This window comes from Leptopilina heterotoma, unplaced genomic scaffold, assembly GCF_015476425.1.
Source record: "Leptopilina heterotoma isolate Lh14 unplaced genomic scaffold, ASM1547642v1 Lhet_24, whole genome shotgun sequence".
NCBI classification, from domain to species: Eukaryota; Metazoa; Arthropoda; class Insecta; order Hymenoptera; family Figitidae; genus Leptopilina; species Leptopilina heterotoma.
The window spans coordinates 3412391-3437814 of record NW_025110956.1 but is presented as its reverse complement, the minus strand read 5'-3'; the positions used below and the strand labels follow the sequence as shown (position 1 = coordinate 3437814).

The 25424-nt window shown below is 27.9% G+C and overlaps 1 protein-coding gene across 8 annotated transcripts in view; it reads left to right on the top strand.

Annotated features, from left to right (window-relative positions):
* LOC122502831 (lachesin-like) overlaps nt 1–25424 on the top strand; it is a 351041-nt gene that overhangs the window by 188100 nt on the left and 137517 nt on the right. The window contains exon 1 of one of the 8 annotated variants that reach the window (XM_043613115.1): nt 18994–19048. The exons of the other annotated variants lie outside the window; for them this stretch is intronic. The gene's annotated coding sequence lies outside the window, so the exon portion shown is untranslated. Of the gene's footprint in view, nt 1–18993; nt 19049–25424 lie in introns of those variants that run through there. 8 annotated transcript variants of the gene reach the window in all.

Here is a 25424-nt window from a genome sequence, read left to right as displayed (position 1 = left end):
AAAAAATATAAATTAAATTTTTTTGTTTATTACTGTATATAAAAATAAATAGATATATTTATTTTTTTAAATTATATATTATAAATATACATACATATGTAGGTATATATTCATAAAATGTAATACTGTTTTATCAGTTTTTAATTCAAAATTCTTTGTTACCAAAGCTTCAAAACCTTTCAGGCTATACACATACGTATATACGCTTGTTAAAGTTAGTGAAATATTTACCATTTTTTATATATTGAGAGTACATTTTAATTCATTTTATCCTTAAAAATAAAAATAATAGTAATAACAATTTTATTGGTTTAAATATAGGTATTCTATTCTTGAATTTATAAAATAGTTCTAAGTTCAAATTGCTTAAAAAATAAATTGTTGAAAAATTTTCTAAGTTCAAATTGCTTAAAGAATAAATTGTGGAAAATTTTCTAAGTACAAATTGCTTAAAGAATAAATTGTGAAAAAATTTTCTAAGTTCAAATTGCTTAAAGAATAAATTGTGGAAAAATTTTCTAAGTTCAAATTGCTTAAAGAATAAATTGTGGAAAAATTTTCTAAGTTCCACTTCTTAAGTAGTGGGGATAGAAGAAACTGCTTTGCTAGTAACAGTTTGGTGGTCATAAACGAACATTTGGTTCCAATAGTCACACTAATATAACCATTCAAGTTCCGTCCTAAAAACTAAATCTCTTGGGTTAACACAACTATTCACTTGTTTCAAACAACCTCCATTCAGTCAACCAAACTCAGTCTGGTTATAATAGGCTAACCATTTTTTTCCGTGTATAAACTCTTCCCATCTTTGTTTCACGGACGAAAAAAATACAAAATTTACTTCGACTTAAAAATCACTGGTATGGGTCTCTCAAGTTTTAGAGGTCGCTGATTCCGATTCCAATGTCAGATTTTAAAAAATCAAAATTTTATAATTATAAAATAATAAATATTAATTAATTAAGTTAAATGTTATATTAATTTAAAAAATTTAAAGTTGCTAAATTGAAAAAAGGCCGCCATTTTGGATCCGACATTTAAAATTTTTATAAAATCATATTAAGTCGGATTCTTTGATCCTAAAAACTCGAGTATACATTTTTAGACAAATATGTTAATTTTTAAATTTCTTATTTATTATATTTTGGATCCAACGTTATGGAATTTTTTAAATCTGATATTAGATTCATATTCACATTCAGTGATCTCAATGACTAAATAAAATATTTTTAAAAACTTGTTTTTGAAAAAGAAATCAAAATTCTTTTACCAGACTTCGAAGAGGTTAAAACTTGTACAGTACTTTTGTTTAATAAAAACGAAGAAGTGTGGAACTTGGTATAATATACAAAATGTCAGAAGAAATGAAATATTTTTTATAGTAGTTTTTTGAAGTGAGTTTAATTTTCCCAATTCAAAAACATTTAATGATATTAATTTTCATATTCGAATTTTTTTCATAATTTCCAAAAAAAAACCTAGAAAGGAATACTGAAAATTATTAAAAGAGAAATTTATTAACTGAATCTTTAATATTAACAGTTTCTTCTGCAAACTCAATTTTATTTGAGAGCCATTAAAGGAAAAGTATCTCTACGTCTGTGAAATTCATACTCAGTCAGAGTAGAAACTGCTGTATTTTAATTTATGCGACGGTCGAAAATTTAATATTCTCGAAGCGTCGGGACACGTGCCATTGGGAAAAGCGTCGCTTCGGTCATCCATATAAGCCGGCTCACGGGTGCTCTTTTCGGGTGAACCTTTTGAATTCTAAAAAGGGTTATAATCCTTTTATTACACTAAGATTTTTCTGTTTCAACAATTTAGCATGCAAAACTAATAAACAATCAGTTTTCTTGAGTCAAAGTTGTCGCTTAACGGTATCGTTATTTGTCTAGTTTCTCTGGAAAGTGGATAATCTTATTATTGTTACACTTTGAGAAAAGAACTCTTCACAAAGATTGACAAATTTTTAATATTTCATTACTATTAACACTTAAATTAATCCGTACAAAATTTTATTAAAACAACTACTCAACAATGTCAAAAATATATTTAAAAATACCTATAAAGAATTACCTAAATTACCCAAAAAGAAGGTAACAGCATCGCCATTATTTTCATAAATAATAAAATTTCCACAGGAATTCAAATATTTACAAATTTTTTATGTCTCTTCTCAATAATTTAACTATTTTTAGAAATAATAAAACTCATCGCAGGATTTTAATTATTTTTAATATAATTTTAATTAAATTCCTTGAAAAATGTAACTATGTAAAATTCTATATAAGAATTAAATTTTAAGAAACATTTAATTATTCAATAAATAATTCACTTTGGTATTTAAGTAATTGAATTCTCGTAGAATTTTCTAATAAAAATTGATTTGAAAAATGAATTTTAGTTTAAATTTTAGATAATAATACGTACAATACGAAAATAATTTTTAAGAAGTTACCAGTAACAATATTCTTATAATAAAAAATAATGATTTTAACAGACGATCATTTTTAATGATTGATGCAAATTAAATAATTTGCATCAATCATTAAAGATGATCGTCTGTTAAATGAAAATTGAGAATTTTCTACAAAAATATTATATAAACGGTAATATCTAATGTTTTTCTTCCGAAAATTAAAAAAATAAGTTTGTAAACAATATTGTCATTGAGAAATAAAAAATTATGTATAAAATTGGGAACATTTCTTATACATACTTATTAATCAAAATTCTTTAACAATTAACAATTTTCCAGTATTTTTTATAAATAAAAAGGAGAATAATTTGCATAATAATTTAGATCAATCAAACAAAATTAGTTATAGAAAAAAGCATATAACAAACAAAATGGGTACATATTTTTTATTTCTTAATCAGAATTTTTTAAAAAATTTCAAATTTGTAATATTAGTTTATTATAAATCATGAAAAAATACCTGCATATTTTCGATTTGTCAAACAATATTTAAAAAAAAAAACAAAAACAAAAGCATACACAGAAATTAACTTTAAACTGCGGACAGAATAAATGAAAGAATACAGAGCTAAAAAAAAAATTTCTTTTTTCCAATGTACCGATCATAGCGAAGCCTGTAATAATCAAGAATTTCTTTGGGTTTTTTGTTTTAGAGCATTACAAAAGTCTCCACACTGTCAATACCAGTTCGCACTTTCTTTTTTTCAGAAAATTTTTAAATTTTTTTCCAAATTTTTTTCTGTATTCTTTAAACATTAATAAACAATTTGCAACAAAAGTAAATACTATAAAAGTGTTAAACTTTCTTTTTTATCCTACTCGGAAAAACAGACCAGAATACTACCTTAAGAGGTATATTATTTTGGTTGCATTGTATAAACAAACTACTTAATAAAATTTCAAAATTTTTGAGAATGAAAATAAAAGATTTTTCATTTTTAAATAATTTTGAATTTTTCAATACTTGCTAAAACTGGGTTGCCACAAATATTTAATTTTGTTTTTCTCTGATTTCTAGAAAGAATTTTGACTTTTTTCCTGATCATAAAGAATATTCTGATTCACTCTAAAAATTATTAGATAGGTACATACAAAAAGAATTTCTATTACTTTTATTTACGAATTTTCTTAATTGAAAAATTATTCAAAAATACAAATAACTTCATTTTTAAAGAAATATTTACTTATTATTATTTTTCTGTAGGAATAAAGATTTTAAAAAAAATTTTGACTTATAAGAATATTATTTTAAATATGAAGAAGTCTTTGACTCGGAGTGATTAATTTATTATTTTTTTCAAGAATTAAAGATAACCTAGGGATAAAATTATTATTTTATAATAGAATATTGTTACTCTAATTTTTTCTAAATTATTTTTATCATTTAAATTCCATTATTATTTTCTAGAATTACTTTCAAGAATGTTTAACTAAAGTTCTTCTTTAAATTAATTATTAGTTAAAAGTACGAACAATTTCAATTTTCAAAGATTTTAATTTGCTAACATTTTCAAAATTCAATTATTTCTATAAATTTATGCTATAATAATGCTTTTAATATTGAATTATTATTATCTAAAATTTTAAACGAAATTTATTTTTAAATAAATTTTTATTATAAAAAATTTTACGAGAATTCAATTATTTAATTACAAAAGTAAATAAATTGTTCAATAATTGAATGTTTCTTAAAATTTATTTTTTACGAACAATTTTATTTTGAAAAAAATTAATTTCTTTTAAGGAATTTAATTAAAATTTTACTGAAATTGATGACATCAAAGAATTTTATAACAATTTTTTAAAATAATTTAATACTTTTTAAATAATTTTATTAAAATTTTTGAAAATAATTGAATACTTTAGAAGAATTTCGTTATCTATTTATAAAGATAATTTAATTGTAGAAAATTTTTTAAAAAATTTGTAAATAATTTAATTTCTGCAAAGTATTTTTTTTACTTTTCAAAGGATTTGAATTCTTGCGATAAATTTTGATTGTCAATAACCTCGAAAATATATTGTGCAAAATGTATACAAAAGAAATGTCAAACCTAGAAATAAAACAAAAGAATCCACAAAAGTCTAACTTCAGGTGTGGACAGAGATCTGGAAATCCGGATACGAAGATTATTATAGTTAATAATTTGTAAACTATGAGGTAAAATCGTACAAAAAAATTATTTTTTAATTATGCATTCCATTATAAATTTTAATGAATGTTACAGGTATAATCTTTAATTTTATATTATTTAATTAATAATATTTAAAAATGAAAAATGTCGAAAAGTGGTCATCAGCTTTAAGTGATTAAAAAATTTTTAAATAAACATTGGATTACATTTAAATGTGGTTAAAAATGTTAGAAATGAAGTTAAAAATGAGTACAATGTTTTATTTAAATAAAAACACTTTTTTGCCTAAATGTCAAGAATGTGAACAGGTAAAATGTGACAGGGAAAGTTAAAAGAGATCTACAGGTCGAAAAAATCGATTTTCACTTTTTTATTGATTCTTATAGTAAACAGGCCGTTCTTTCCAACCCGTGTAGAAATTGCCATTATAGCCCCTGACAATAATAGGGCGCTTATGTGGCCCGTAACAGTTTTCCTCAACAAAAAATTATATCGTGTTCCCTATCAGGTCCTAATACGGCCCGATTAATGAGACCGAATTACAGATTTTCGTATTCAATAAGGGTCCCAGACAGAGCAAATTTTATTTTATTATTATATTTGAATATATAAGGTATATAAAAACAAAAGTAGGTAGGGGAAAAGATTAAAAAATGAAATTAAACAATTATAAAACATAAATAAATAATTTCATTTTTACTAGTAGGTATAAATAATTAATTCAATTGTTTTTTACACTTGTTTCAACTACGTTTTTTTATTGGCGCCTCCTGTAATTATGATAATTATTTACTTATCATTTTAATTATTTACGCTTCCTGGAACTACAAGAAATAGTTTAAAAGTAGTAAAAACCGCAGGTTTTCTGTATGTAAACGGTCATTAGAATTAGTAGGGCTTTAATAGGGGTACTTGTTTGGGGCCACATTAATTTTCCACTGACGGCCCCCATAACATTTTGCGTAACGAAACTGGTGGGGTCCCTAGCAATTTGCCCTATTTGGCCCCTAATATTAAAAGGGTAAACTTCTACGGTCCCTAACAGTGCCACATTGCAATTTCTACACGGGAATGCAATAGACCGCAGCTTTCTAGCTGCATTAGTTTTTCACAATTTCACTTCAAAGTTAGGTGCTTTGAAAAAAAGTACAAAAAATCAAATCTGACAAACTTTTCTGTAATTAACCAAATTCGCTTAAAACTAGTTACTCTGGGGTTTTCGGGGCCGCTAATTGCGAATCCGATGTTCGTTTTTTAAAATTCAAAATGCTAGGTATAAAATAACTATAAGAATTGGTAAAAACAATTAAACACACCAATAATACAAATAAATACTAATTTACATAGAAATACAGAATTTCATCTGATTCGTAGTCATTGAGATTCACACGAATCCGAACAAATTTTAAATTTTGTCCGCCATATTGGATCCGCCATTTTGAATTTTGAAAAACTAACATCGGATTCGTAATTAGCGACCCCGAAAACTTCCGAGTAACAAGTTTAAATCCATCAAAACGTTCAGAAGTATCAAAATCAACTTGGTAAACTTCAAAGTCGTTTTTCTCGAAATATTTTTTTCTGACCGTAAGTTCTATTAATTTTCCCTGTCACAAATATATTTGCGGATAGTTTACGTAGAACGTTTGCTGCAAGCTTGCAATGTATGTTTGCGGCAAGTATGCAAATTTGATTGCGAGGCAAACTTATCGTCATAGGAACATTTTTATACATTTCTCAAATTTGCTGCAAAGTGTTTATGCTTAATGCCAATTTTACTTGAGAGTTAAATAGTTAAGTAAATTGTTTAAAACAATTATTTTATGCATTCATACAATAATTGTTTATAAAAATTGTATAAACCATTTTATCTTAAACAATTTTACCTTCCGCATTGATCGAATTTATTTCTTATTTGAGTTTTGTTAATTAAAAATGCAGTTAAGTGGATATTTTGCTAATTTAAGATTAGATTTCAAAAATTAGGTTAAATTAAATATTAAAGAAAATTTTGCTAAATATAATGTCTGTCGGATTGAAATCACATTAAGTGAAAAAAGTAAACTATAAAGTATCTGCGTTATTAAATTCTCAAGTATGAAAATTCAGTTTAATTATAATTCTTTGCACTTTTTAAGATTTGGTAAAACAAAAAATTAGACCAGATAAATATTGAAATCATAGAATTTCTAAGAAATTCAGTGTGGCAAATATTGACAAGAAAATCTAAAGCTCACAGGTTTAACGGGACTTTAAACATAACATACTATAAACTTAAAAGGTTTAATGGGGTTCGAAATAAGCAGGAGACAAATCGATTGGTATTACTGGGTTCCAATTAGGGTTCCTTACAAGAAATATAGGCCCAAATGGGTGTTGAGTAGGACTTCCGGAACCAATGTCAAAAATGGTCCATCACGAAAAGGATTTTAAGTAGCTCTAAGTCAAAAGTCCCAAAACTGTCTTTTTTACCATTTTTGTGAATTTTTCTGGAAGTCTAAAATTTGTTCACTAATTTTCTAACTTTGGTTCATATATAATATTCATTTTTAAAAATTAATTTACAATAATTTTTAAAGAAGTGAAGAATATTTGAATTTATGATATTTAACATTAAGGACAAAATGTACCTCTTAATTATTGGGTCACTTAATGACCGTGACTTATATGATACAATTTTTATTTTTCGATTGTTTCTTCTATTTTATTATTAATTCAAATACATTAATGGTAAATTAAAAATCCAAAAATTATGAATACTCATATCTTAATGTTCTTAATAAATGATTTAATATCGCAAATTTAAATCTTCATATCTTGCTTAAGAATCATTGTAATTAATTTTTAAAATTGGATTTTAAATCTGCCAAAAGAACATAATTTAGAAAATTAAGAGAAAAATTTTAGTCTTCCAGAAACAATTCACAAATATGGACAAAATAACAATTTTTGGTATATTTGAACTTTACCCTTTAAGGACGGGAAGGACAGATTTTTTTATCGATTATTCAAGGTCACCGTTCTCTGTATTCATGTATGGCAAACATTTCAGTAGTACCATTCTTTATGGTTTTATTTATGAATACAAAAAAATTTGTTTATCACTTGGCATTAGAATGTTTTTGGGGTCGCGGATTACGACTATGATATCCGTTTTTCGAAATTCAAAATGACGGATCCAATATGTCAGAAAAATTTTAAAAAACGGAGTTTCTGCACAGAAAAAAACTGAACTCATTTTTGTTGCAACTCATTATGAGTTCGGTATCAAAATGAGTAAACGACTAAGTTCAAGTTACTCAAAATGAGTCTTACCCGGATCAAATATCAGGTTATGTTAGTTTTTATAGAAATTGAAAATTTTAAGAATATTATGTTAATAATAATTTGTTAATTATTTGATTATTATAAAAATTAAAAAGATTATGTTATTTTTGTAATATTTATAATAAAGATGTTTAATTCAAAATTTTTTAGTATATAGGAGATATTAATATGAAATTATAATTTTAAGAATCTTTTAAATATATTTTAAAATATATTTACCTCTAGAGTTTCACTATCTGAAATTTTTTATAATAAATTCTTATTATATTGTTGATATTACAGAATTTTAAATAGTTTTAATTTTAAATTTGGCGCCATTATCTTTGGTTTTCAGGTTGTATTAATATTTTTGTATTTTATTTTGCATGGTTGGTATTCATACTTCTAAATTCACAAGTTCTAACCTAAAAAAATTGTTTTTAATTCTCCAAAAAGACGATGAATCGGTTTAAGAAACAAAGTTTTTTCCAGTGCAATCTGTTTGTTTATTGAAAACAATGAATTTAATTAATATTTCTATGACAAAGTGATTGTTATTTCACTGTAATTGTCATTTTATCTTAAACTCAAAATGAGTCGAATCCGACTCATATTGATACTTTTTGCCTGAAACTCAAAATGAGTTGATCGGGATAATTTTTGTTGCAACTCATAATGAATTACTTTTCCGACTCATTTTGAGTTCAGTTTTTTTCTGTGTGGGGAGGCTGATTTAGAATCTGATTTTAGTTTTTAAAAATTCAAAATGACGAACGAAGTTTTTAAAAATTCATCGTAGTCACTTAAAACTCGTTACTCGGGAATTTTTGGGGTTGCTGATTACGAATCTGATGTCTTTTCTTAAAAATTCAAAATGGCGGATCCAATATGGCGCATTACTTTTTCAGAACGCTTTTATTAAAGCCTTACAAAATACACGAATTGAACATACTTATAATTGTTTTTGCGTATATTCGATTAACACAGAGCAAACGTATATGAAACACTATTCAAACACGATTTACACACAAAATTTTTGACCAAGCATTTATTTAAAATAATAGAGAAATAAAATTATCTTCACAATTTATTTGAAAGTTTTTTTTAACAATCAATACGTTTCTAATGTTGGGTCGCTAAAAGTTTGTAAATTGGACATATGTCTAAGAAAATAGATATAGTTTTCTTGCAGAGATTGAAGAGAATCCTTAGAGTTTTCTAGATTGAAGAAAGTTTATAAATATATAGATAAGTTTTTAAGAAAGTTCTATCATTAGACAGCATACTAGTCAAAACAGAGACCATTACTTTGTGAATTGACTTATTTGGTGCTGGAAAGAGTCTGGCAAAACAGCATCGCGTCAGTCGTCTTCTAGAAGCTCTGTGTACATTAAAAAGATGCAAGAGAAAAAATAAATATTTCTTTACTCTCACCCCCCAGTTTTAAATTATATTAAAAAAAGATACACGTGTTCTCTTATTTATTTGTAAACTTACATAAAACGTCGTTTTATAAACTTTTAAAATCCCAATGTATTTTTAATAGGAGAAATATTTTTTTTTAATTTTTCACTTAATGTAGAAAACTTTTTATTTTTTTATAAATTATTTTAAATAATTTTATATTATTATTAGTGTTGTTGCCGTAGAAAATAAACAAAGAATGTTATTTTTGCTGAGTCAGTTATTTAACTGACAACCATCTATCTCCACTTTTTTATTAAATCTAAATATTATAATTAAAAAAAAAAATAAAAAAAATACATAAAAAATAAAAAAGTAAAAAAAGAAAATTTTAAAAAAAGACTTTCCAGTTCATGTTTGCCTCCATGTGGAGAAAGTTGGGCAACATTAAAAATATTTTAAACATGTTAATGGCTAAAGAACTTGATTAACGAATTTCAAAGGACTGATGAGTTTATATTTGAAAATTCATCCGCCGTTTTTAATTTTGTAAATTAGACATTAGACTTGACCCCCCGAGTAATAAGTTTCAATCGAATCTAATGAGTTTTTAGAAAAATTGTCCGCCATATTGGATCCGTCATTTTGAATTTTGAAAATTGGACTTCAGATTCGTCATCAGCGACCCCTAAAACCCCCGAGTAATAAATTTTTTTTTAAATAATAGTTCCATTTATTGAAAAAGTAGAACAAATACCTTTTGTTATAGGACTTATAAAGTCCATACAAAGGGAGTTTCATTTAAATAAAATTAAAAATAAATATCAAACATTCATGGCCATAAGGGTTTATAAAATAAGTATTCTCGACAGTATTTGTGTCATGTGTTGAGATAACAGAGAGCCAGAAAGTAGTAGGCTCTGTATTCTCAGGTATTGTAAAATATTTATATCGAATCCAGTTAAATGCTGAACAACAGAACAAATAAAGCCTGTGAAACATTAATTTATATAATTTTTGTTCAGATAAAGAAACTGGCGAGGCACTGGTGCGCTGTCCAGAGCTTTTGGTGGCTGACTTCTGGATTATAACTTCTTTATAAATTTTTCCCAAAACATCGGCATACGTCTTTCCTTGAGCGATGCGAATGACCATAGTCGATCCTATCATCACTGCCTTCATAGTTTTTGTACGTGGTTGCTTTGGAGCCTCCGTCACATCCACATCCATTTTCCTAGGAGGAACTTCCTTTTTCTTATTATTTTCTTATTTTGGCTGTCTCTTTCGGACTGCAAGATCTTCGTTACCTTTTCTGCGCTTCCTTAACAGCACGCCTAAGCTGACGTTGGTGGATGCGCTTTATTCAATTTTTCCGATATTCTCGAATCCCGTCTGCAAAACAGAAAGCGCTCCACAAGCGCACATCGCACCCTTGTCAGTCTCTTCATACTTTGACTTCGCTTCTTTAACGAGGTTCTCAAGAATTTTAAGACCGTCCACGATTTGATCATTTTTGCGACTTCCTCCTCAATCTTCTGGAGACATTCTGTTTCTTCTTTTGTTGACATGGGGTACTGAATCTGAATTCTTTGATTTTATTCTCGCTGTTCGCTGATTTTGGTCCGCCTTGGATTTTCAACCAAACTGGTTCACCCTATCCCTTAACCAGAAATGGTATCCGATGGGGGACAAATTACATTAAAAAAGTCGTTTCTAAAAAATTCTGTAGAACCGATATGACAAAATAGTTGAATTTTATGTAAATTGTATTAACAAACAAATTTTTTGATTGTCAATTTTTTTTTTAAATTAATATTTTTGTTTTTCTGGAAAATATTATTAATACTAATATTTGAAATATTTGAGTGTTAATTAATTCTTGTTTTAAAGGCTAGCATTCTGTTAGGTAGTAAACCATCTTAAATGCAACTATATATACACAGCCAGTCTGATTATTCGCTTCTTTGAGATTAAAGAGATAATTGATAGAAACTATATGGTAATGTCTACAGAGGGAGAGCAAAAAAATTGATAAATCAGTTAAACAGCTTGGATTAATCGCGTAGTACAGTTTTCAAATGGAAACACAAATTCTAATTATTCATGAAAATATCGAAAATTAATAGAAACTGTCCACAATCATAATTACCATTGAAGAAATTTTTCTGCTTTGACCCATACTTGAATCAATTTCTCACGGGTATTAATTTTGGAATTTTTATTTATTTTTAAACGAACTTAAATTTTTTTAACAAATCGTTTTTGAGAAAGATAAATCAAGAGGATTTCTTAATTATCAATTTTAACAAAATGTTTAAGGTTTTGAAATATTATAGCTTAATTTCTATTTCTTAACCCTTTCGTGCATTCAGGACATATATGTCCAACTTAGAAAAATTTATTATATAATTCTTATAAAAGTAAACCAATTAATTTGCGGTAAATTTATTTGTATTCCGAATGAACAAAACGTATAGTAATATTTATTTTAAACAATATGATGAACATTGACTGTTTATAAAAACAGTTATATAACAAACTATATTTATTTCATTAAAATTTATTGAATATTTTTTTTAAATATTTCGTTTTCCTTTGTTTTTGAGGTCGCTGATTACGAATTTGGTGTCAGATTTAAAAAATTCATAATGGAGGATTTAATATGGCGGAATTTTTAATCCTTTCCCGTGTAGAAATTGCCATGTTATGGCCTACACAATGATCAAAAGATCTGTCCCCTATTTGGGCCATGGTTAAATTTCTACACGGGTTGAGTCACGCATTATTCCTTTTACTGAATTCGCTTGAAAATCGTTACTCGAAGGTTTTTAGGGTCACTGAAAACGAATATGGGGTCAGTTTTAAAAAATTTAAAATGGCGGATTCTATATGGCGGACTTGAAAAATAAAAATCGACTGAATTCGCTTAAAATTCGTTACATGGAGGTTTTTGGAGTCGCTGAATATGAATCTGCGGTGTTAGTTTTAAAAAATTCAAAATGGCGGATTCTATGTGGCGGACATGAAAAATAAAAATTCACTAAATTCGCTTGAAAATAGTTACTCGAGGGTTTCTAAGGTCGCTGAATACGAATCTGTCCTTATTTTAAAAAAAATTTTAAATGGCGGATCAAATATGGCGGACGAGATTTTAAAAAATTGCTTGAATTTGCTTCAAAATTGTAGTTACTTGGAGGGTTTTGAGGTCGTTGTTTACAAATTATATGACAGATTTATAAAAGTTTCATAATTCAAAATGGCGCATCCAATATGGCGGACGAGATTTTTAAAAATTGCTTCGATTTACTTCAAAATTGGTATTCGGGGAAAAATTTTTCAAAAACTGCTTAGATTTACTAAAGAGTTGTTATTCGGGTGCTTTGTGGATCGCTGATTACGAATTTGTATGTCAATTTTTGAAGTTTAAAAATAGCGGATTTAATATCAATTAAACGTTGCCAGTTAAAAAAACAACCACCATATTGAATTCGACATTTTGAATTTTTTAAATTTTGAAAATCTGACATAAAATTAGTAACCAGCGACCCCAAAAATCCTCGAGTACCAATTTTAAATCAAATCGAAGCAATTTTTGAAAACCTTGTCCGACATTTTGAATATTGAAAATTTTAGAAATCTGACATCTGATTCTTAATCAGCGATCCCAAAAACTCCAGAGTATAAATTTTCAAGAAAATCCAACCGCTGGATTCCCGGGGGCACGAAAGGGTTAATCAAAATTTTTTAAGGGAATAAGAATTTTATTAAGTGCAGAAGAAATCTTTGCTACATTTAAATGTTTTAATTAAATTTTTCTTTAAACAAATACAGTTCTTTATAAAAATGTTTGAAAACTCTTCTCTTGCTTTCTGGTTCTCAAACACTATTTTCTTAAAAGCATTCCAAGTTTTTTTTTAGAAATAAATGAAAAACATTATCTTGGTTTCTTAATGTGATTGATTTTCTAAAAATCACTTTTGATTTGTTTAGTGTAAATGTTAAGTGTCCACTTTTTAATCAAGAAAATCCGAAGAAATTAATACTCTTAATTATCGTGGAATCCAGTGAAAACAATCGAATATGTCATGCAGTATTGCCTTATATTTCACTGGCGTAAATAGTTTGAAGCAATACCAATACATAATATAAATAAAGAGTAAATAAAGTGATCAATTTTAACACAAAGTACAATACCTAAAATCGGATGAGAGAGAGATAAATTACTTTTGCTGTCTAAAATAGATAAACTAGTAACATGTTTCAATGCGATATATGTTGTCTGCAATTCCATTTACCTAATTGCGCGTTCGTGATTCGTGCACCGCTTTCCATGATTGCAATTGCGTAAACAAAGAAAGTAATATCTATGGCTATTATAAACTACTATAGACATTTTGGCGTATTATTTTAAATTGACTATATCCATCCATTGTCACCACGTTTAATAATTTACAGCAAGCACTTCACATGCAATGTTTTAAGGTGCGATAAATAGGCTATGGTCAATTTATATTTTTCGTTGAATAACAATAATAAAGCTTTAAATTTTTTGTTTTTTCATAAAAAATTATAATTTTTCATATCTGTTATAAAGCTGTTTTAAGGTCATCAGTGAAAATTTAATTGATTTCAGTTTAGTGAACGAGTTTTCTAAATTTCAAAATTTCATCAGTGGAAGTTCACTGAGAATCAGTAATTAAATTAATGCCAAGTGCGAAAACCATCACAGTCACAGAATTGGAAAAGTTGACACCAAATCTTGACAATTTGCAAAAAATAATAAAAATAATTTTATTTTTTAATTAATTGGCTAATTAATTTCTAATATTTATACGGCTTATTTCCTTAAATTAAACACAATCTTACAAACATTTGGAAAGTTCTTATCGCTCGTGAGGATGGATATCTTAACCCAACACTCTGATCACTCTGCTGTCGAGAAAGCAAAAAGGTTTTTATAAGCTACAGTATTGGCCAACAATGGGCCAATATTAGTCCGAGATACGTCTGAACATTGGCAATTATACTTTGTCGTCATAGATACAAAATTTTAGCCATTAATGTACCATTACTAGACCGAGCAATAACTAGACAAATTATAATTGATAGTGATGGAATAAATCCCATCACTGACAATTATAATTTGCCATCAAAGATACACAACATTTTTGTCATTAATAATGTGCCATTTCTGGACCGAGCTTCGTCCCAACACATAAAAGATAATAAAGCCATCAAAATTTTTATTGCCCGTACCATAAAACATTCAACAACTTTGCCGTGACCGTGCCATCTTGGAAAATTAGAATATCTGACAATGAGACCCAACATTGGCCCATCAGTGGGATGTTTTCAACAACAGTACTGGCCCAGTAACTTGGGCCTTTTCTAGACAGACATTAGGTATTATTTATATATCCTTCATTATTATTATTAATAAATTTACATCACTAAATATCAGGGACCGATGCTGAAACGCAACTAAATAGAAAATTACTTTCGTTTTAGTTCTGGAATAATCCAAAAACAAAAGTATTTGAAACCATTTAGCTTCGTCTCGACTCGAAACAAAATTAACGTCTAAATATTAGTTTAGTGTCAGCTTAAAAGTAACTAACTGATTAAATTAAGTTTCGTGTCGACTCGAAACAAAAGATTGAAGACATAATTATTTAGTGTCAATTACAAAAAAATTGTTTCCCTTGACTTCCGTAACTCGAGCAATTTATGTAAATTACGTAACGAGAATAACTTACTTAATTAATAGAACTTACGTATGTTACGTAAACAGAGTAAATAATAACGTAACTAAAGTAACTTACGTAAAAATAGAACTTACGTAAGTTACATGACTAGAATGTTTTACATAATTAATGGAACTTACGTACGTTATGTAAGCAGAATAAGTTACGTAAGTTGGGTATTAAAAACGAATTACGTAAATTACGTAACTACAATAAATTACGTAAGTTAATCTAGTTACGTAACTTACATGAGTTTAATTAATTACGTACCTTACGTAACACAGTAACTTCTATTAATTACGTAAGACATTCAAGTTACGTAACTTACGTAAGCTCTATTTTTTACGTAAGATACTTTAGTTACGTTATTTACTCTGTTTACCTAACATGCGTAGGTTCCATTAATTATGTAATTTACTCAGGTTACGTAACTTACATTAATTACTTAAGTTGCTCGAGTTACGTAAGTCAGGGGAAACAATTTTTTTATAATTGACACTAAATAATTATGTTTTTGAATTTTTTGTTTCGAGTCGACACAAAACTAAAATCACTTTGTTTGTTTAGTTTCGTGTTGACTCGAAATATACATTATTAACAATAGCTGTCATAACCGTCTTCGATAGGTTTCCGTTTTCTATATAAACTACCGTCGGAAATTATCGGCACAACCCCACGCGCATAGCCCAAAAACATACCAATCTTTAAATCACGATTTTTCTGAAAAAACAAATGTCAAAAAAATAACAAATATTCCATTCGAAAGCTTATAATATTCTACGTTAAATAATATACAATTGACAATTTTAATAAATTACACAAAGAATATAGCAATCAACAAATTTAAAGAAAAAATTAATAAATGAAAATTTTTTTGACAATGTTTTAAAACCTTTTAAAGCCCGAATTATTCCCATTGATTCGATTTCTACCAAACTTGGTATATAAGGGTTTTCTGCGTCGGTGATTACGAATCTGAAGATAAAATTGCAAAATTCAAAATGGCGGATACAATATGGCGGATGATAAATTTAAAAAATGATTGTTTTCTCTTGAAACTAGTCATTTGGGGATTTTTGGGGTTGTTGATTACGAATACAACCTTAGATTTCCAAAATTTAAAATGGCGGATCCAATATGGCGGACTTATTTTTAAAATTCAATCAAATTCTCTTAAAACTTGTTATGCACGGGTTTTGGGGGTCGCTGATGATGAATATGACCTTATTTTTTGAAAATTCAAAATGGCGGATTCAATATGGCGGATGATTTTAAAAAATGATTGTTTTCTCTTGAAACTAGTCATTTGGGGGTTTTTGGGGTCGTTGATTACGAATACAACCTTAGATTTCCAAAATTTAAAATGGCGGATCCAATATGGCAGACTTATTTTTAAAAATAAGTCCGTCATATTGGATCCGCTATTTTGAATTTTCGAAAAATAAGGTCATATTCATTATCAGCGATCTTCAAAACTCCCTAGTAATAAGTTCTAAGAGAATTTAATTGATTTTTAAAAATAAGTCCGCCATATTGGATCCGACATTTTGAGTTTTAGAAATCAATAGTTAATTTTGAATATGAAATTTACAGTCGTCATTTTGTTATAAAATGTTAAATAAAAATTTATTGTACACACTTAAATATGTATTTAACAAACCTTACAAAAAGAAATCTTATTTCTTTTTTCATTTTCTCAAAACAAATCATCAAAAATAGGTCTCTTTTTCTGCCTCTAGAGTAGTGTTGCCTCATCTTAAGGGTAGCTGGATATCTGATGTCCGTTTTACGAAATTTCTAATACAGAGGAAACAAATGAGAAAATTTAAAAAAAAATTAGAATTATTAAAAAGAAATCATCTAACCATATAATACGGTTGGCACTAATTTTTTTTATTTTTTAAAAATCTCTTTTGGTTAACAATTTTTTTATAAAAATAAAACTCATTAAAAAGAATATGAATTTTATTATATTGATAAGCAAACGTGGTATCATATTCATAATTTGAGTACCTCTCTTAAATTTTTAATATTTAAAAAATTTTTAATTATGAAAATAACAAAATGTTTTTATTTAATTTGATTTTATGAAACCCCATACCAATAAATATAATATTACCAAGTTTAAAATAAATTGATGATACCACCTGAATGCACATAAAATTGAAAAAAGTTATTAATAAAATTTCTTTTTATATATGCAAATGATAAGCAGAACGCGGTAATATTTATTTAAAATTTGAAAACGTAAAAACAGTTTTGTTTTCGGTTTAAATAGTAAGTCCATGAAATCTTTGCAATTAAATACAGATACCACACGAGCTTTAAAGTATCTCGTAAACATTACGGCCGGCGACAGATCGGAGATTTCAACGATTCTTGCATAACTTCTCACTCCGCCGAGAGGGATGGTCTATTCGTGCCAGTGTCGGTATGCAAACACGTGCATAGTCACACTGCGTGCATGTGGGTGTAGATTTGTACGCATGTGAACGTGGGAGGTTGAGTTTATCAGCAATAACTCGAGGATTCTCATATCTCGCCAATAATTTCTCCTCTAGTGCAAAACGTGAGTAGAGGATTTTCTATCGCTCGCCCTTGCCTGGAAAGACCAAAAGAGAAGAAGAGTACAGTCTTGAAAATGAAAAAGGTACAGAGTAAAGTGAGGTTGCAAAGTGGTGAGTGTGTATATAGACGAGAGAGTCTTTTCTTTGAGAGGGTCAGAAAAGGGGAAATTTATCCGAAGGATAAAATGTCTTTTAAGAGTTTATATAGGACTAGGCAGAAGAGATTTCAATAAAACCCTCGATTGTAAAGTACTGCAGATAGAAAGCCTGTCCTGGCTGTTACACGGGTCAGCGAATCTCAAAGTCGATCTGCCTAGTTACTCTGTCGCGCATGTAAACGTCACAAATGGTGCATAGCCTTTTCCATCTTCCTGTACGATATTATTATAAAAGCATATCTCTTTTCAACTTCGCAATACTTCTTACACTTCTTTACACTTTTACTTTTATAATCTTATACACAAATATGAAAAGGGTTTCGAACCGTTTCCGTTTGGCGGACTTGACATATTATATGCAAGCGATATTCTGCTGACCTTTTGTGCACACTAATCCTCGCGATTGCTAAAATGCTAAAAATGTGAGTGCGATAAATATTTTCATGCCCATTTTAAAAGAAAGGGAACATTTTGAAAAAACAAAAATCATAATATAGGTGCAAGCGTCTTTGATAAAGCGTCTTTGACAAAGTTGAGCGAGCGTGAGGGTTTTTGAAAAATTGAATTTTTTCTGTCTTTTCTTATAGTTAAACATCTCAATAACAATGTCCCAAAAGTCAATCAGAGCGAAACTCTGTGAGGATCGGGGTCCAAAATTGTAATCGTCGCAGGGCCTCGCGATAAGTAGGGAGGTTAATGGAGAAGGGTGGATTTGTAGATTTGATGAAATATGCGCATGTCGTAAAGTTAGTGGTCAAGGGACCAGAGCGTGCGAAGCACGCGAGACAAATTGTCAAACATATTTAATTTAAAATTATAAAAAATCGTGTCAAGTAGTTGACGAGACGCCGAACACAACGCCCAATTGGGGTAATTATCATTGAATATTATATAAATTTATCTAAATAACCAAATGTCTAAATTATATTCATTTTAATTTAAAGTGTTTGGTGAATACCGTGAAATCACCTGTGTCTGTCGTCAACGAGGCATATAAATTTTGTACTCACCGTTGAGATTTATCTCATGTGATATCTATTATAACTACCTGATTTTCCCAAGTTATATCTATCATCGGGATTAATTCAAATTTGGAGATTGATTCTCAATACTACAACTTCCTTTGGATATTTTGACTTGGCCGATCAAGGTTCCACAGGATACGCAATCCGATTCAAGAAAAAATATCAGGTTTTATATATCATTTTTGACTTCCATGGTTTCTGGAAAATTTTACTTCTATTTGACTTCGGTGAGTTCTTGTCGTTTTATATTTGTGTACACGTATAATTATTAGTTCCCTTGACTACACCTTGTTTAAAATAATTTGTAAAGCTATAGATGAATCAGATCATCTGTTTATTACAATCCTATATGTTATGTATATGTATTGAATCTGTGTGAATGAAATTATAGATATATGTGATTTTATATAATTGTCAAGACGAGAGAGTTTATAAAAATTTGTAATTTTAGAAGCAATTAACAAAAGTAAATTATCGCTAGTGTGAATTTTGTCAAAAAATCAATTGCTCATAAGTAATTTAATTAACGAAATAAATATAGAGATCATAAAAATAAATTTTAAAATAGTTTCACATTTATTTTTGTATATCTAAAATAAATTTGTTACAACTCTTAAAGTTATTTACTAATTAATCAACTGTCCTCTAAAACTGAAACTCCGTTAGCTGGTTGTACGTTCGGTCGAGCGATTGTTCTCAGTGACATAACCCTTTCGTGACCCCAAGAAACCCTGCGATTGGATTTTGTTGAAACTTGTTACTCAAGGGTTTTTGGGGTCGCTGATTAGGGGAGACCGGGGTTACTTGGCGCACTTTTTACTCTTTGTTGTTTAACTAAAACATTTTTGCTTTTTTTAAATTCCTATTGCACGGAAAACTTACTGCAACATCTCAGCTTCAATTTAAAACAAAAAAAATTGCAATCTATTTGATAGTTTTTTTTTATACCACTTTATTCAAAGCTATGTAAAGTGCGCCAAGCAACCCCGGGCCGGGGAAAAAAATTCAACCTCCAAAAGAAAAATGAATTAATCATAAAACCAAAAATTATATTTTTCAAAAATTTTTAAGTTTTTCTATTCTTGAAATTATATTATTTTTATCATTTTCACTTTTAAATTAGTCAAAATGACTATAGTACCTCATTATGTTATGTATAAATATGTTGTATATATAATGAATATGTTCATTATGTTTCTAATATAATAATATTTTTAATTACAGTAATTTTATAGTAATTTCTTTTGAATAAAATTAGCCTCACAAAATAGGGCAATTTTAAGAAAAACTGACGAGGCCCCGACCAGTTTTTCCCTAAGTAGGGCATTGGTCGGGAACAGCGTCACACACTAGTCGGGCCCTGGTCAGTTTCTCTACCCAGAGCCACGCCAGAGATCGGGAAAACTGTCCAGTACCCTATCAGGCCCACATTTTAATTTCTGCACGGGTTATTGTCCCTAGAAAACAAATAGTTAGAGCTCAAAACTTGATATTTGAGCTTTATTTTAAATCATTTCCTAAAAAGATATAACAAAAAAATGAGGAGGTCAAAAATTTACTTTCGAGTACCAAAATCAATTATTTTAATCTATACGCCACAATAATTAATTAATAAAAATGAAACTTTGTACAAACTTAGAGTTCATTAAGTACTTGAACTTGAGTGGAGAGAAAAAATTATTTAACTCAAAATTTTTGAAAAAACTGTAGTGCCCCAAGCAACCCCTTCGCCAAGTAGCCCCGGTCTCCCCTACGAATCTGAACTCAGATTTTCAAAATTTTGAAAATTCAAAATGGCGGACATTTTTTTTTAAATTGCACTTTACATGAAACTTGTTACTCGGGGGTTTTCGGGGTTGCTGATTACAAATCTGATGTCAGATTTAAAAAATTCAAAATTATGATCCCGAAAACCCCCGAATAACATAAGTTTCAAGCGAATTTGAGCAGATTTAAAAAAAATGTCCACCATTTTAAATTTGAATATTAAATTTTAAGCGAATTTTAGAAAATTTTAAAAAATTAGATTTCGCTATTTTCCTATAAATATTTGACCTATTTTTTATAATAATAGTTATAATCATACTATGTAATTTTATATTTTTTTGCAAATAGTAGTAACGTTCGTGATTAAAACAAGCTAAATTGATTGTTAATTAGTTCAAATTTATAAGAATTATGTCAAATTTGTTAAGTAGTATATATATATACATATATATATATGTACTAGAGACACGAAAGAAGTAATATATAATGTCAAGACTTGAAAAAAGAGGCTGAAGATATCGAAGCTGCTACAAAGAATCTACTCTATGCAGGAAGAGATGATTCAGTGTAAGTTAAAAAAATTTTTTCTACCTTTTTAGCTTTTAAAGTATTAAACGCGTTTTTCTCAAAACCACTTTTTAAAAGTCCATGTTCGCTGCTATTTGAAAACTACATTACCGATTCATTTCAAACTTGGAACACACTTTATAGCTATATATAATATACTTCCCACCAACGATAAATTTTACAATTCTTTTTACATTAAGGATGTTTTTCACTTAAAAATTGGCTGAATTTATCGTGAAAAATAACAATTTCTATTTTAAATGGGCACAAAAAATTTAAAAATGATAATCTAAGAACGTTGGGGGGAGGGTTTGATGACACTTCGCCTAAATTTCAAAGCTCTTTAATTTCAGATAATTTCCCGCTGAGATATAGTGAACATCGCAAATCGTCTTTTTGCGAAGAAGTTCTTACACTCAGAAAAAGAGTTGGCTGCCATAACCAATTAAATAGTTGCTATAGCGCGATCCAATTAATTGGTTAGCACATCCAACTGTTAGATACTGTTTCCATGCGAAAAGGTACCCCAGCTATGTATGCAATGCAGCTAAGGTAATGCAGCTAAAAAGTTAGATGTATCAACCAAGAAATAGTTGCCCCATCCAATTAATTGGATCGCGCTATAGCAACTATTTAATTGGCTATGGCAGCCAACTCTTTTTCTGATTGTAGAAATAAGCTTTGTCACCTCTGCTTGTTTGTAAATATTTTCGGATAAAAAGTACAGAATATTACTGAAATGATAATTAATACTGTACAAAAGGTTTGAACAAAGCTCTATCTATATTTCTAAAACAAAATTATAATATAAATTATAATAAATATACATATAGGGGAGAGTGTCAAGTTGTGCAACATCTTAATATTTGTCAAATGGTAATTATTGTAATAGGTTTCAACTATTGTTAACTTCTTTTTTCGTTAAAATCTAACTTTTGTACTGTAGTAGTACTCGTCACCCCAACAAGCATTTACAGTGCTTTTCCAGATAGTGAGTTAAAATGTGTTTCAAAAAGTTTTTTTGACACTTTGCGTTTCGGACATTTACACAAAGTTTTTGAAGGTAATCAAAAAGGTTAGTATACGAAAATAATCAGGAGTTAATAAACTTTCGATATTCTACATGCAATTTTGCATAACAATTCGATGTTTAGATAATAATTATATGGCTGTTTTGAAAATGTAGGAAGTGGGGAGTTGTGCAATACATCAGTTTTAATAATTTTTAAATTTATTTCGAATTTTCATAAGTTTCTGGTATTAATTATGAATGATTCGAATGTTTCATGTAATATTGTATGTAATAATGCTATAACCCCTTGACACTATATGGCACATATATACAGCCTATTTAAAGTCGTGCCACAACGAAAATAAAATAATAAATCTAATTAGATTTTAGTATCAGTGGATATTCCAAACTTTTTGAGGTCGCTGATTCCGAATTCGTGTCAGATTTTAAAAATTCAAAAAAGCGGATCCAATATGGCAACCTAAAAATTTAAAAATTAACCAGATTCGATGGAAACTTTTTATTTTTACTTGAAAATTTTTAAGATTAAATGTGAATTGAGATGTCATAAAGTGAAATTATTTGAAAAATTAAACAATTTCTTAAGAAGCTCAGCTTACAAAAAAACACTTTAAATCCTTAAGCTACCCAGAAATAATAAATTATTCATGCTAAAAAAGTTACTTTTTTACATGAAAATCAAATGCAATAAATAATTTATTATCTGTTTGGTAGGTATTCATTGTTATTGAAGTGAAAATTAATTGTCCAGTTGTCAAAAACTTGCTCGCAGTGACACTTGGAAAATCGTATAATTATATACCTACATTTGAAAAAATAATTATTGAATACATCTAAGAGCTTTAAAAAACTAATAGTTTATTAGAAAAAATGTAATAAAACTTTATGAACTCTGAAACCTTATGCGAACAATCTGATTTTTACGATATATTATTGAAAGCTAATTTGTCAGGATTTTTACCGGAATTTCCTGTTGGAATTTCTTAGGAGTTCTTTTCCGGGAACATAAAAATTTTTATCTTTGTAAATGAAAATCTTCAAGTTCCGTGGATAATATTACTAAAGCAAATGTAATAATTAGTCAACGTAATTCCAAGGTGCAAAGTTACTAAAGATTCTAAAAACGCGACTAAAGAATACAGTTAAAATATAGAGAGGAAAGAAACAAGGAAGTACTATTTATAAAAGGTAAATTACACTCACACACCTACACTGTTTTAAAGATTAGCAATGAATGTGTTAAATTTACGTACATGATAAAAGCAAAGAACAATTGTTCAAGTAAAAGATTTAAAGGCCATGAATAGGAAAATAACTAGCTACTTTGTGTTAGAGTTCTTGGGCACCAGATACTTTATTATTTGCTAATTTTCTCTCTTTTAATTCTCACCTAAACTCCTTTTTCTTTACTCAATTTCACTATACTCATAAAAAGGTTGAATTCTCTACTCTTTGTCTGAATAATAGACAAGAAGGAGAGAAATCCACCATATACCTTTATAAATTCGTTTGTCCGAAAGACAGAGCGTTAGTTGAGACGCAGTTCAGGGACTCTCCTCAATTGATACGGGAATTTGAACAAATTCATTCTAAAAATCAATTTCGTCTTTAACAAAAAGTCAAGAAAAATTATATTCTATCCTACAATTCAACTAGAAAACTGTCCAGATAACTAGTAATTTAAAATGGAGCGGGTTGGATTGTTAACCAGTTGTGGCAAATTATCTGCCTATCCATTAGCCAGTGTGTTAAGATTAACTAAAAAAATTTTTAAAAATCTTTCCTAATATTTCGAGCATATATCAACATTTATAATTTAAAACTATTAAAAAAATATTAAAATATAGCCGTTTTTAATGCGCCTAAATTAGGTAGACCCTTTTAAATTCAAAAACTTTTTTTAAAAACTATTTAAATAAAATTATGAGGACGTCCAGCGTGGTCCTCATTTTCAGGGCTCGAATTATTCCTGTAACTCCTTCAAAATTATTTTCATCATTTCAATTCATTTAATATTTTCAAGAATTTGTAACTAAAATTCTTCTAAATCAATTAGTTTTAATAATTTTCGAAAAAGTTCTTTGAAAATTTTCAACTCCATTTGTTTACAATATTCAATTGTACAAAATTTCAATTATTCATAAATTCTTCAATTAAATATATATTATATTGAAAAATAAAAACTTCAAATAATGTAAAAAAAAATTAATTTCAAAATTCAATTATTTCTAAAAATTCACGCAATAATGCTTTTAATATTCAATTATTATCTAAAATTTTAACTGAAAGTCATTTTTAAATCAATTTTTATTAGAAAGGTTCCAAGAGAATTCAATTATTTAAATTAAAAAATAAATAATTTCTTGAAGTGAATTGAATATATAAATTTTTTTAAATAATTGAATTTCTTTGAAGAATTTTAATAAATTTTTATTGAATACTTTATTGAAATAATTAAATGTTTATTAAAATTGAATTTTCATGAAGAATTTTATCAACAAATTTTTAAATAATTGAATTTTTTGACGAATTTTAATAAAATTTTTAAGAATAATTAGATTTTTCGAGAAATTTGATTAAAATTGTATTAAAAATAATTGAAATTCTGCGATGAAAGAATTTTATTACTCTTGAAAATAATTGAATTTCTGCAATAATTTGTAACTTCTCCAAAAATAAAATTTTTTTTAGTATGTTTAACTAAAATGTTTCTATAAATCCATTATTTTTATTAATTTTTGAAAAAGTTTTTGGGGTTGCTGATAACGAAAATGAAATAAGATTTCATATTCGTAAACGGGGACCCTAAAATCACCTGATTAACAAGTTTTAAGCAAATAAAAAAAGTGTTTTTTTAATATTACCAAACTGTTAGATTTGAAGCATAAAATATTCCGATTTAGAATATTTTTGACATTTTTAAAGTGCGGTAAGAAGTTGAGTTGTCGTGAGAAAATTAGACTAGCTATCATTTTGGCAATTATTATCTTAATTTTGTTCTAATCATAAAATTCGATTAAATAAACCTCTCACTATAGATAATGTAATTAATTACAAGAATAATCGATTTAATATTGAAAAACTTGGATCGAATAATTTTAAATTATCCTGTGCAGCGTATTGAAAAATATAGTTTGGAGAAAAATGCAAAAGAATTTAAAATAAAGTTCTAAAGTGTTATAAATCGGTTTTTTTCAACTTACCTTTCAATCTCCAATTCCCGGGCTATAAAATTC